The sequence below is a fragment of the Podarcis cretensis genome (genome assembly GCF_951804945.1).
Source record: "Podarcis cretensis genome assembly, chromosome: 9".
Lineage (NCBI taxonomy): Eukaryota > Metazoa > Chordata > Lepidosauria > Squamata > Lacertidae > Podarcis > Podarcis cretensis.
In genome coordinates this window covers 8,234,524-8,249,631 of record NC_137178.1, presented here as the reverse complement: position 1 = coordinate 8,249,631, position 15,108 = coordinate 8,234,524, and the positions used below count along the sequence as shown (strand labels likewise).

The 15,108-nt window shown below is 43.2% G+C and overlaps 1 long non-coding RNA gene across 1 annotated transcript; it reads left to right on the top strand.

The window, feature by feature from the left end:
• The first annotated feature begins 201 nt into the window (after positions 1–201).
• On the top strand, positions 202–14,416 carry LOC307224459. The gene is made up of 3 exons (XR_013842545.1): positions 202–605; positions 1,747–2,022; positions 13,252–14,416. It is a non-coding gene; the product is annotated as an uncharacterized lncRNA (long non-coding RNA).
• The last annotated feature ends 692 nt before the right edge of the window (positions 14,417–15,108 follow it).

Sequence of the window (15,108 nt, the reverse complement as noted above, 5' to 3'; positions counted from 1 at the left end):
CTTACTCTCCAACAGTTTGACTTCACCTCAGAAGGCACCCTCTTCCATTGTCAACCAACTAGGGGACAGCACTGGTGCCATCTGCAGGATGCTCTGGGTGCCACCATGCCAGAGGGCAGCGATTCACATGCGCAATGTGGCATGGCATCATGACATCTCATTGTGAGCACCCTGCTGGGCACCCATAGTTTGGGTCCCAAGTCAGCACCTCTGGTGGAGGTGGCATTATTGTGATTGTCTTCTTTAGGTACCAAAATGCCTTGGGCTTCCTTTGAGAAGATCCTACCCTGATCCTACCCTTCTCCTCGGGAGAAGAGGAAACAGAGCTCTTCAGGATAGGTGCCTCCCTTAGGCCCCTTAAATCTTTTCAAGGGCCCATCGTTGCAAAGTTGCAATCTATCTCTCAGCGAATACAACCAGTAATGCACTATTTGTTGATAAAGCACAATATTATATAATGCATTTTTTCACGTGGTGTTCCTGAGGTAGCTTTCCTGAACTGTATGGAAAACAAATGTATTTTACAGCCTGCATCAAGCGATTGGCTTCTGTGGATTTACTAGCGGAAGGAAGAAGCATAAAGTAGGCAGGGAAGAGGAATCCAGGTATGTAAAATAAAACATATACTAGTGCAATATTTACAACCTGGAGAGTCTATTGCTATAAAAAGATGGATACTCATAGAGTGGGCTGTGTGTGTGTGTGTGTGTGTGTGTGCAGGTACTACAACTATAAATGCAGAGCAAGAGAAGGCTACGCTTTAAAAAAAACCCACCAGGGCAACAGGAAAGACCTGGGCTGCATTTCCACATTTTTGTTTGCCATTCTGCATAGGTTTAAAGAACCGGTGATGGATATCATAGGTCCTCCATGGTTCATGTATTGTTATTTTATGAGGAATTCATCCCTTCTTCTAGTCCTACTCAAAAGACTGGGTTCACACGCACCACTGCATTTCAGGATCGAGGTGGAACTCAAATCTGGGACTTCTTGTTCGGGTGGCAAGTTTCTTGAGACTACAGAATTGAGGGTGGAGTGGGTGGTGCTGTCCTTCTGAGTCCCAGCATAGGGTTGTTCATTAGAGAACTCCCATGTACCTATCAATGTGCAAACAGTGGACTGGGACTCTGTCTCTCATCTCCATTCCTGGCATCTCTAAAGCAGAGTGTCTGAAAAGGGGAGACTCTGCACTCCTGGCTTACAAGCACAAGCTTCCCCTTTCATACAGTTAGCCACACAGATGTGGAACAGCTGTTCCACTTCTCCCTCCAAACACTGGATAAATGCATAGAGGGCATCTTCAGAATGTCCCTTCTGTTTCCACCCTAAGGAAGTGAATTGGCCTCTCTTCACCTGGCCTGGATATAAATCAGGAATGGGGAAAATCTGGCCCTCCAGATCTCTTTGTTCAGTCCCTGGGACTATCCTCAGGACATACACCCTCTTTCCCCTAGGAGAGAGGCTAAGGTCAAACAAGTAATGACTTCTCTTCCTCATCTTCACTGTGGCAAGAGGTGAGTGAACAAGCAAGTTACCATGATGAAGAGGAGAAGCAGGTCCAGCGGTCTCTTGTTAGTGGGTCATCTGCTGTATTGTGAGCCTTCAGCAGATGCCCAAACATGCCAAGCCTTTATGCCAGCCCTGGCTGCATCTTAAAGAAGTGCATATCTCTAATCCAAAGCACAAATGAATGAATCTCTTTTCTCATTGCTCACTTATTTACTCTCTCCTCACCTACGTTCCCAGCTCCTGCAAACCACGTTCAGATTGTCCTAGGCAGAGGGGAAGTCGCCCACTGTTAGCCACATTCAGACAACCAGGATTAGAGCTGAAATGCCATTTTGACCAAATTTGAAGAAAAATAATGCAAATGCATACCAGTGTTTGATGTTTTAATTTGTCGAAAGCCACCCAGAGTGGCTGGGGCAACCCAGCCAGATGGGTGAAGTATTAACAACAACAACAACAACAACAACAACAACAACAACAACACCTTTTGCTTTTGATGTTGGACCTTGAAAGGTATAGTTTAAGTCTTAAGACAATCACATTGAATATTATTGCCCACATTAAAAACAACAACCATGGTGATGTTTTGTTTTTGCAAAAATAATAATAATCCTAAATTCATCAGCATGCATACTTCATGTGAAACTTGCCCTTTCTTGTCTATTGGGGTTGTATGATCAAGACATGCAGGAGCAGGTGGGCAATTTTTGCAATGCAGATGAGCATCCTTTGTGTGCATTGCATGCATGTTATTACCCACAGTTGGCTTAATTATCTTGCTACCTACATAATTGTGTATTGTATTCCCTACTGAAAAGCATAGCTTCTCTTTAAGCAGTATAATACAGATGTAGATCATGTTTGCACATCACACACTTGATTGGATTATTTCTTAATCAACTTGCACATCCAGAAGCATCCTTTGTTTTGCAGATCCATGAATAATATTTGAGGGCCAAACTGCCATGCATATATTCCAGAGAAAACAGGGATTAATTTCCTGCTGCTTGCTTGGTGAGAGGAGATATATCTCAATGTTTTCTTTAAGGAGCTGCCACTTTTCCTACTGGATCTTACCTGGAAGCATGGTCTGGTGAGAAAGCTGTGCAGAGAGCCTCCTGCAGTTTCACTGACTGCACTTTCTGGAGAGCCGTGGAAGTGTCACAATATGATGTGACATGGCCTTGTTCCTAAGGAAGTGCCATCAGAAGGAGACTATGGAGAAGATCCTTTAGCAGCAGCATCCTTTTTAAAAAATAAGTGATTATGAAAGCAAGACAGGAAACTTAGAAGACATTTGGCCAACTTGTGATGTGAAGTAATTGGCAACCCTCCCCTGGAAATTTCTGAGAAACTTCTGACTCTCCCCTCCCACTCCCCCATGATCTTTTCAGAAAGTTCATTCTGCCTGAGGGAAATTATATATATTCATGCCATCCCTCATCATTAGTAATGTTCAAAAACATTGCATTAGGAGAGCCTAATATTTGAACACTGAGCAAGGAGAATTTGCTTGAGAACTGCCCTCCCCAATTTATGTTAGTCTCCTCCTGACCCTTGGGATCCTTAGAATGGTAGAAGCAGAAATATTGCCTCCATACTGGAAAGGCTGGAGAAATATCTCCACGTTTGCCATCGCTTATATATCAGCACTGGAAATTCAAGCAACCAAGTAGGAGGTTGTATCCTCTGCACTACTCCCATATATTTTTCCTTCCCAGGGCATTTCTCTAGCGTGCCAACAACTCAAGCACTTGTTTGCTAAAACACAAAATTGTAGAACTGGAAGGGACTGTGGGGGTTATCTACTCCAACACCCAGCAATGCAGGAATCTTTTGCTCAATGTGGGGTTCGAACCCACAGCCCAGAGATTAAGAGCCTCATGCTCTACCAACTGAGCTCATTAAATTTGAGGGAGGTAGCCAATGCACAGAGGAATGGTAAAGTGACCCCCCCCAAAAAAAAAAATGTCATAGGGAAACAGAAGGGGAGACAAGGAGGCAAATATTAATGTAGATTCCTTCAGGGGAAGGGTACCACGGAGGGAAGAACCAGGAACTAGAAGAATGCCATTCTGCAGTAGAATGCATCACCAAAAAGTCAATATTCCCCCCCCCCCATATATATATATTTATTAATTTTTAACATATCATTTCCAACAATCATATAACATATTTTCTTGTCTTATACAATGTTTTGAACTTCCATCAACCGCATCTGAAGATTTTTCAATCTTTATGACTTAATCTGCATTTCTTAATTTCTCTATTACTTTTAATTGTCCTTAACTAATAACTCTCTTCATAATCTTCTCTGCAATATTTCGCACAGTCCTCCTTACAAAACTTCTTGCAATCCTACTAGCGTAATCTGTTGTTTACAATTGCTTTTCAAATAATTTAGATATTCATCTTGTCTCTGTTATTCTTGCAAGTGACCAGTGCTGCCTTTTGGGAGTAGCAGCTATGTGAAACTGTGTTCACTTTGGAGAGGTGGCTATACTCTGCAGTAAAGCTTCTGAATACCAGTTCCTGCAAGCCATAGGAGGGGAGAGTGCTGTTGTGTTCAGGTCCTGGTTTCTGGCTGGCCACTGTGAGAACAGGATGCTGGACTAGATGGGCTATTGACCTGATCCAGCAGACCACTTCTTATGCTCTTACATTCTTATAAGATATCTGTGCTAAGCCAGGAGTTTAAAGAGGTAGGTGGTGTTTTGGTTGTTGCTAATTATTCACTGTTTCAGAAAAAAACAACCCTCAAAGTGAGTTACAAAAAGCATTTACAAACAGGTGCAAAAACAAGAACAGAAAAGCCTAAAATATAGCACAATTTGTGTTTATATATACATATGCACAATTTGTGGGAAATCTGTATCTTAAGCATAAAAAAATGTGTATATTAGGAAAAAATCCCACTAAAACACTGGTGCAAATGTGTAGAACTGAATTTAAGACTGGGGGAAAACTTACATTGACAAATTTGCACCTCGTTAGCACCAGCACTATTCCAAAATAAGTAACTTTAGAACAGCAACAGTAAATCTATCTTGCATTTTCTGTGAATGAACTTACCTTGCCTTGTCAGTTGCAGCACAATACAGTGGTACCTCGGTTTATGCACTTAATCCGTTCCGGGAGTCTGTTCTTAAACCAAAACCGTTCTTAAACAGAGGTGTGCTTTCCTGAATGAGGCCTCCCGCCGCCGGTGCCCTTCCACCGTTCAGATTCTGTTCATAGACCAAGGTAAAGTTCTCAAACCGGGACACTATTTCCGGTTTTGCGGAGTTTGTAAACCAAATCATTCTTAAACCGGACTGTTCTTAAACCGAGGTACCACTGTACTAGGAATAACTACTCAGAAATAAGCCTCACTGAGTTCAACCCATTTCCCCCATTTCTTTGTGTCTTCTGTTCTCTCCCCTCACATCCCTGCACACACACACACCCCTTTTTGACTTCTCTGATCTCTCTATCGCCTGTCCTCCTGCTGTTGCTATTGTTGTAGCTGTAGCTGAAAATAGCCCTTACTCTTGCTGTGTCTAGCAAGGAACAGCAGAGCACCTGCTAAACCCAAGTTCTTAATCAGAGAGCTTAAGCAGTCACCTATGGAGACAGACCTGCAGAGAGCAGAGCAATGGATGGAAAGTAGTGTGATCCTGACCTCCCTCTTCAAGGAGTCAGTTGGCTTTCCTTTGCTCACCATAACTTAGCCAGTCAGATCTTGTCTTTCTGAGTGCCTGGCCTGCGTGTGAGAAACCTATAAAATCGAGTCTTGCTGGAAGCCACTGGGATTTGCACTTCGTGCTCAGTGCAGTTTTTAGATGCACGTTAGGGACAACAGAAAGGCTAAATATCCAGATTTAATTCAAAGAGTCTCAATCTCAAACTCAATAGTTTGTGCAGACTGTTAAAAAAGAACAATACATGGGTTTGCAGAAAACCCAAACTACTATTACCATCTGCATTGCCATTCTGGTTTCTTCTCTTTCTAAATCTTATTTTTGCAAGATTTGGAAAATCTCATTCCCTCTCTCCCTGCCACTCAGCATCAAATTGGAAAATTGCATGGATTCATCTTTTACAACTGGGATGTGGAACTTGTAGCCCTCTTGATCTTGTTGAACTCAAAGTTCCAATTCACATGGTGAATTGTCTAACATCTGGAGGACCACAGAAACTCCACCCCTGTTTTATAACAATGGTCCACATCTCTGTGAACCTATCTTCCCCTACTGGATACCAATATGGTCAGTGGAATTACTAAAGGAAAGCTGAGAGACACACAAAGATAATCTGCTGTGATCAGGTACATGCAGCATTTCTCAGAAGAACATAAGAAGATCCTGCTGGATCAGGCCAGTAGCTGATCTGGTCAAGTGTCCTCTTCTGTCAGTGGCCAACCAGATGACCCAAGCGAAGCGCACAAGCAGGATTCGAGCACAACAGCTGTGATTCTTGCATACTGTGATAGTGCATTGCTACACAGTTTGCATTATTGCATATTTAGCATCATGGCTGATCCAGTCCTGTTGTTCTTCTCAGTCCCTTTTTAAAAAAAATCCTTTGTTTCCACCTGCAGCTTCATAAACTTCCATATTAGCTCTTTAAGATTAAAAACAGCCCTGCAACACTGAATTGTCTTTCGGAGTAATTACCTCATTTGGTTTAGATTAGCTCTGCGCAGAGATTCACCCCTGACGTGTTTACGAGGGAAGTGTGAAATTATTCAATTTGAACGGCAGCTGAAAAGATAACACGGATGCAGTTTATGACTCAAAGTTTCAGCTCATCTGAATCGAGAGATAATTCCTGCTGCTGGTACCTCAACGAAAGAAAAAAGAGAGAGAGCGGAGAACAGCAAAGCAACAAAACACTTAAGATTCGAGGCTCACACCTTTCGTAATAGGTTGGAGATTGGTTTATTATTTTTATTATAACCATCTCCATGATCTTTGATTCTCAGTGTCAAAGCAATTAAGGAATCAGGAAGCATATTAGCTTAACCCCAGGGAAGCTCCTTATATAGGTATTATGAGTGGAAAGATAGCCAGAGATTGGGACTCTAATGAATGCATATTAGTACTGAGAGAGAGATGTTTGGCCACTTGGCAATCCTTCACATTTCCACAATCCTTTAGAGCCAATTGGACAGTACCATCTGCCAAGGGATGGTAGGATTACTTGGGGGGGGCACTAAGAGGCAAGGGGGTGGAAATGGGAAGTACTGGAAGTCTAAATGACACTCAGAATTTGAAAAAAAAAACTGGTATCACTGTATCAAGTTAATCTGCTGTAGTTGAATGAATTGGACTAAACAGCTTTAAATGGGATTTTGAACAAATGTGCTATCAATTGTTACCCTTTTGAATGTCATTGTGTTATTATCTTTCTTAGTGGGGTGTGCAAACTGCTATTATGGGAGGACAGGGCCCTAACTGACTCCAGTTACGGAAACCAAGGCTGCTGATTAGACTATGGGCCACAGTATTGTTTGGGGGAGTTTGTTTGTTGGGCACAGTGCTATTTTTCTAGGGAAAAGAGGTGCCGCAAGTCACCATGAAGGCCTCCCTTGCAGCGGGGGAAATGGGGGGGGGGAATGGATTGAACTCAGTGAGGCTTATTTCTGAGTAGATACTCCTAGTGTTATGCTCAGTGGAGGAGGAAGCCGCTCAAGCGCCTGGGGTGCGGCGAGCCTCCCATAGGGGAGTGGCGCACCGTGGGGCCTCCGGAGTCTGCCTGCCTCCTCCCACTCAGCTGCCCTACAGCTGGGGGGGAGGCAGTGGGTGGACCATTTCGGCAGCGCAGTCTGCGAACATACAAGCTACTGCGTTTGTCCCAGGAGAGATGCGTGGCTCGAGCACACTGCAGGCGCTGCGGTGAGTGCCGCCTGGCATTTTGTCACCCCCCTCAGCGGTGACACCCGGGGTGAACCACCCCTCCCCACACACACCCCTTCCTCTACCCCTGCTCCCTTGTTCTCTTACAATAGCAATGGTGCCCATCTGAGAGGTGCCAGAACTGAGTTCCGGCTGGAAAAAAAATCCCTGACTGGGCTGGCGTTGCCATTGGTTTTTTGTTGTGATTTATGTGGGAAATGTTCTGTTTGGTTTTGTATTGTTTAATGTTCAGTTTATTGTTTATGACCACTTTCTATGTTGTAGTTATGTATTTTTTTTCATGTTTTAAATCACCTTGAGCATAGTTTGAACTGTGGACAGGCAGCATACAAACAGAATTATGTATGTTGTATGGTTGTATGCAGTACTTTTTTCTGGGGGGACACAGACTCCTAAACATTTTGTGAATCTTAAGTTTGGCCTCATTGAGGGGCAGTATTTCAATATGAGTAGGAAAATGAGAGTACCTCTAAACATTTTTTAAAGAAAATGTATGGATGTATGGATAAAATACTGTCCAAATTATCAAAGGCATGGAGGGATTAAAACTTGCAATTTCTGAAAAAAAAGTGTGAACCAAAACAATGCTATCTTTTAAATTTGCTCATTTCCAAATTTTGCAATGCACTTCTCCCATCAAATAATGTTTGCAAAAATGCACGTGTTAAGGGAAAGAATGTATAAAAATGATGGTATTCATGAAAATAGCATACCAAATTGCATTGTATTTGTGAAAGTTGCTTGCAAAAACAGGTTCACTGGTCAAGACAGCAAACAGAAAAGTTTATGAGGAGAAATTCACATTAAAATGCTGATATATTTTCAAGAAGCTTTTTTTTAAAATTCAAATGGCTGCAAAATGTGAAGAACTGAATTTAAGATAGGGGGGAAATGAGGAACTGAGAGAACAAAAATTGACAGATCCTTCCATCTGTCAAACCTGTGAAGGTCTCAAGTGACTCCTGATTTTTCACCTTAATCCTTACTCTCCATGGTACCTCCATCTGTAAGCTTGTCATGTTCTATGATATAGCTTGATGCTTTGGTAAACAGGAAAATGCAGGTTTGAAATGATGACTTTCCAACCACATTTCGTATTTTGGAAGCAGGGTGGAAATGTATTTGGGGTGGGAGAGCTTATGCATGGGTTGATGTATTTTTCTTAATGAAACCCGAAGTGTCTAATGAGTATCTAGCTGAGTTATGTGCGCTGCAGCAAACCCCTGTCTGAGCCCTCCTGATTTATGAGGCTGTCTCTCTGCAAGTATTCTTTACAGAATAATCTTCCTCAAGAGCTGGGTGAACTTTCCTTCCTATCTTCCTTTCACTGATGGTTGTTTACTGCAGTGTGGGGTTTTATTAAAGCCTGATTTCCAGCTGCCACATTTCTTAGAGAGCTCAGGAACATGTCTCTCTCTTAAAAAACAACAACCACCCAAATCTATATTATAGAGAATCTCAACACTTTTCCATGAAGAGTTTGCTTGTGATAACCAGCTAACAGAGGACCCAATTTCACATGTCCCTCAGGGTCAGTAATCTTTCTAGATGCTGCAAGCCCACTTTATATTTCCAGACTGCCTCTCTGGGAATAACTTCACTTTGCACCTTGTGTGAGGGTGTCTGTGCATGCATGGACGAGAGAGACACAGGGAGACAGACAGACAGACAGACAGACAGAGGCTCTATGCTGAATCCAAAGCTATGGTTTTAGGAAACCTCCCTGGAAACTTAATGGTCAGATCTTGCTTCCCTATTAAGTTTCTATCTCTCCTATAGCCTGCATTAACCTGCGTCTAGCCTAAGGCTACACAGCTCCTGGAGATCACATCTTCTCTCACTGTGCTTGGGAATAAAAGGCAAAGTCAACTCCCTTCAAAATGGTGAATTTGCAAGTGGATGCCTTACTCACATAATCTAAGGTTAAACACACACGAAAAGGCTAGCAGAGAACATCAACAGTTAATTATCAACTCAGCTAGAAGCTTGGAGAGAGTTCTTTCTAGCTTAGTATACTCCAATGGGACTTTCCAATGTTAAACCCTTAGCAACATTCATATAAGCACTTTCCATTTCACTGTGCAATTAAAACAATTATACTTAACACAGGCTGGGGTGCAAGCCACAATATACTGGATCAGACCACTGATTGATCTTAATAGTCTAACCAGCAGTTCCATTCCTAGATTTCACACAGATGCTTTCCCACAAGCCATGTGTCAAGCATACATACATCCCTTGGAACTGGAGTGTCTGGGGATATCTGGACATGGGGATATTTTGCATGTTCTACCATTGAGCCTAAAAGATCATCACCTCTGAAATCATCACTTTTCTGTGCAGTGTAACCAGGGAAGCCAAGTTCAGCTAGCTATATCTAGAGACTATGGCCTACCTCCAGTGGCTGTCATTATTCTGGGATGCGTTTAGCCTAACAAAGGATCTGATCCTGCTTTTGAAGACCATGATTGCCTCCCCAAATATACCTCCCTCCCATTATTGATCTGAAGTCAGTTCAATGCAACCAAGGGAAGAACTGAATGTTATGTCTTTAACAAATGTTCTTTTCTGGTGTTTTCAATTTGGCTTCGATGTTGCATTAGGAAAGCAGACGTTTTTGAGATTGAACTGTCCTGTATGACAAAGGAGAGAGTCCTTAATGGATTCCAGCTACGAGACACAACAACTAGTCAAAGGAAATTACAGGACCCGCTTAGTCAGACTGGTTACAGAAGCTCCCCCCCCCCCTTTGTAGCCTAACAATGATGCTCACCTTATGTAGAGAGTGATCTGTCATCACTGAAACAAAATCTACTGATGGACAAATTAGCTGGTTTCCGGTCTGCATCCATTTTTCATGTGTTCATTCATAAATACATTGTGTTCCATCACCATATTAATCTCAGGAGGTTGTGGACTCTCCTTCTTGGAGGTTTTTAAACAAACTTTGGATGACCATCTGTCATTGATGCTTTGCAAGGGGTTGGACTGGATGACCCTTGAAATTCCTTCCAGCTCTACAGTTCTAGGCTTCTTTTCCTTCAGACCTTTCTTGGACAATGATTGGCTCGTATCTTGATGGGAAAAGAATGTTGTGGGGGTATTAAGTAGTTTTCTGCTTCCTTGTTAAAACAATACAGTGGATGCTCGGGTTGCGAACATGATCCGTGCGGGAGGCACGTTCGCAACCCGCAGCGTCCGCAACCTGCAGCGCCACGTCTGTGCACGCACGGGTTGCAATTTGGTGTTTCTGCACATGCGCGAGCGCCAAAACTCAGAAGTAACCCGTTCTGGTACTTCCGGGTTTCGGGGCATCCATATCCCGAAAACACACAACCTGAAGTGTGTATAACCCGAGGTATGACTGTATATATTAAAACACTCACAGCATTCCACTTGCATTTTTTATGTGTATTGCCTGAGTGGTTCCCATCAAAGATCGTTTATTTAACGTCAGTGCAGTTCTCAATTATTACCTCTTTCTTTAACCACAACTTTAAATCACATAATGCATATCTGAGGCTGAGGGGCTTAGAAAGAGACACATAGACACCCTCCCATGAGTTTGGTCTCTCCTCATTAACTATTGCATCAAAAGTGGCAAAGCTGCAAATATGTAACTTATTCCCTTAACAGCTTCATTCTGTCTCAGACATTAATTTAGTTTTATAGCTATTTATTTTTCCAAACTGTTACAAAGGAAATGTTAGTTGCCCAATAGTTTAATGCTATAGTTGTTTACATTTTTTTTCCAGCACTCAGGCAATGCAATGCAAGGTAAGAGAGAGAGAAACAGATCTCAAGGGAAGAAAATGTATTTCAGTTCTGTTTGTGTTGTTCCTATTGCCAACAACATAGATTTTATCTTCACTGTATGGGTTTGGTTGCCTCTTCTCTCTTTTTTTTATCAACTCCAACCATTTCTCCTTGAAAGCCTGTGTTTCATTTGGGAGTTTAAAAAAAGCATTCCCTCTGAGTGTATAATCTGAGATCCATTCAAGCAATTCACTTTCTGGGTTGCCAACCTTTTTTTGCTGGCTCTAGCTCTCCTGACTTTATTAGTCGCTTGGTGTGCAGGCATTAGCTGGTGACAATGTTGAAATCCAAGCTGTGCTTTTTCCTGATGACCAAGCTGCTGTTAACAGGCAGAAGAGCAGCCAGGCTATTCATTTGGCAGCTTGAATAAGCTTCCTTCCTCTGGAGGCAGTCTAAAATGGAACTCATTGCCAAAGGAAGAGGAATGAAGAGGTGTGACATAACTTATAACTTTGGCTAGTGTGGCCCACTTTTATCTGAGAAGCTTCTTGTCCCTTTGAAAACACTTGTGATGGAAAGATCTCCAAAAGGTACAATGTTATTAGCCTACAGATGCACACTATTAACGTATGTGTCTGAATACCAGTTGCTGAAAATAACAGGAGAGGGAGAGTCCTCTCGTACTCAAATCTTACTTGGGGGTTTCACATAAACATCTGGTTGGCCACTGTGAGAACAGGATGCTGGACTAGATGAGACACTGACCTGATCCAGCAGGCTCTTCTTATGCTGTCACATGGAAGAGGGAACAAGCTTGTGTTCTCCTGCTCCAGAGGGTGAAACAGAACCAATGGCTTCAAGTTACAAGAAAGGAGATTCCTGTGATGGCCTGGGACTTGGGCTCGAACTCGGAACCAGAGGAGTCTCAGTCCGCATCGGATCCTTTGCCTCAGGCGGCATCTGAACCAAGTCTGGGGCCTGATTCTGAAGAGCCCCAGTCTGCACAGGTTCCCCTGCAACAAACACCAGCTGGGCCGAGTCAGGGGCCTGAGCCTGCTCTGGCTCCAGATGTGGGGATTACCTTGTTGCCCTCTGCTGGGCAATCACTTACAGCTGCTCCACTACCGGTTGGGTCAGGGGAGACTGAGGTGGCCTCTGGGTCTAGTAACCCACCAACGTCTCCCGAGCTGCAGAGACTGAGGTCTGAGAGAAGGAGAGACCCGAGTACTCGCAGGAGGAGTGCTCGCCTTTGGGCAAGACAGGGAGGTGAGTCGCCGGGGGATCAGGACCAGCTGTTACCCCGACAAAGATAAAAGGCTGTTGGACCCCACCCCAGGTTGCAGGAGCAACATTGCTGTATGCTAGAACCTGCCTCAGACCCTGTGCCAGACCTCACCTGGTTTCCTGCCTTGTGTCCTGCCTTGGCCCTGTTGGATTGTCTCCTCGTGGAATCCTTGGATTTGGAACCGGACCTGGACCGCAGTGCTCAGGTTAACCCCTGGGCCCAGCACAATTCTGACTAAACATCAGGAAGAACTTTCTGACAGTAAGAGCTGTTCAACTGTGGAATGGTCTCTCTCGGAATGTTGTGGACTCTCCTTCTTTGGAGGTTTTTAAGCACAGGTTAGATGGCCACATGTCATGGATGCTTTAGCTGAGATTCCTGCATTGCAGGCAGTTGGAATAGATGACCCATGGGGTCCCTTCCAACTCTACAATTCTATGATTCTATGATTCTATGTTTTTATGTTCTGAAGCAACAGTTAACTGTCTGGCCTGAGGCTTGCAAGGCTCTCTGTGACATCAGAACAGCCGGACCATAGCAGCTGCAGCCTAGAGCGGCTCACTTGATGCTTGAATGAGACCTGCTGATGTTAAAGGGCCTTAAAAGGCCATGTATTCTGAGGGCACTTTTGTTGGAAGAGAAGGCCAAAATGCTATAGAGACTTTAGAAAAGCTATTTCAAAGTCCTTCTCTTATTAAAGTATCTTTCATCGTGTCTTTTCTCCCTTCTCTTAAGATTATCCCTCTTATTTCTCAGGCTGCTCCTCCTTGAAATTAAATAATAATTTAATGTTTCTCATTTTAGACTAGTAAGAACTCCAATCAAGGGATTAGGAGTCTGCGGTTATTACTTGCAGAAGAAGAACGGGTTGAGTGTTAAAACTACTCTTTCCCGTCAAGCTATTGTTAACAAAAAAGAGAGAGCGAGGGAGAGGAAAGCTGTTAATGAGGCAGCTTCTCCTTGCTTTTTATAGCCGGAATCTGTTGGAGAACCTTTAGATAAGGAAAAGATGGAGAGAGAAAAAACCCACTTGATATGTGTGACTTCATTCACGTGGGCAGGTAAGGGCAAAAATTGCTGTTCCCTGAGATCATACTGAACGTTAACAGTGGGAGGGGTATCTTTTTCACTGTGTTTCGATATGCTAAAAGAAGCTTGAAGGCTGAAAAACTTGAAGCAAAAATGCATATACAAAAAGGAGAAAGATTATAACTAGAGGATAGACATGTGTGTTATCCTTTCAAGTGCAACTTTAAAGTTCAGGCATTAATCTGGAACCATATGATGTGGAGCAATGAGAGCACACTTCCCCTCTGAGGCTATTTTTGCTATTTTAAAATGCCGACTGTACAAGTCTTATTTTATTTTTACTTGCTTTGGAGGGCTGAATTAGATGCTATCTACTGATGGGATCGTGGCCTTGGCAGCTTCATGGGAAGCTGCCTCATACCAAATCAGATCATTGGCCCATTTAATTCGGTATTGTGTACACTGATTGGCAGCATCTCTCCAGAGCTCCAGGAAGGGATCTCTCCCAGTCCTACTTGGAGATGCTTAGGATTGAACCCAGGACATTCTTCATGCAAGAATTTACCACTGAGCTATGGTCCTGCGCAATATGTTTTTCTGAATACAGTATTTACAGTCATAGAGTGAAAGCCACAAAGTCAAGAAGTACACAAGAACAGTCTGGGGTCATCCAGATCAAGGAACCATCTCTAGGTGTAGCATTCTGTCTGTAGCAGTGGTCAAAATAAGGCTCCTTGGATGCTGACAAACAGATTAACCACCCATGGAGAACATTCTCTTTGGCATAAACAGAACCTTTGAGTCACTTAGAAGGCCCACACCAGCCTTTAAAACAGGTATGAATTCTTTTAACTTCTGCCCTCAGTGACCACTGAGAATGTGCAATGATAAATGGACCACGTTGGGCTTAGAGTTCTGGAAGCCAAAGTCCAACATGCTCTAAATGTACAGAAAACAAAACAAAAGGGAATGACAAATACTTAGCTCTTGTCAAGTTCAGCTCAGGGATGCCTTCCAGTCTTGCCTGTGGCTACTAAGCAAAACATGGTACCAACTTGTGACTTAGGGAGGCTTTGAGGAAGAGACAGGGGGCACATTAAAAACATCTGGTTAGGAGTAGGAAAGAGATGATTTAATGAGTGAAACAGTTGGGAAACAACCAGAGCACTGTAGACATGTTAATGAAAAGGTGGAGGCAAGGCAAGTCTGCCTGGGCTGTTCTCATTTAGGTCAACATACCCAGAATTTCTGGACCACTTCTCCCCAGGTAAGATTCGCAAGCACTGTTCAAAAATCCCATTGCTCTTAGGCGCATTTTGCGACAGGGAATTTCATTAGCGCGAGCAGTTTCTGAGCTCTAGATGCAGTACCACACCTAAAATTTCAGATTAAAACTGCAGAGTGGAAGGAAAGGAGGACCTGTTTCTTCCTCCCCACTTCCAGCTGCTCTCTGAAGACTGGAGAAGAGGCCCTCTTAAGAATATTAGGGGGTGGGCAGCGGAAAGACTAGACCATGTGAAAAATGAACATAACACAGTGGTACCTCGGGTTACAGATGCTTCAGGTTACAGACTCTGCTAACCCAGAAATAGTACCTCAGGTTAAGAACTTTACTTCAGGATGAGAACAGAA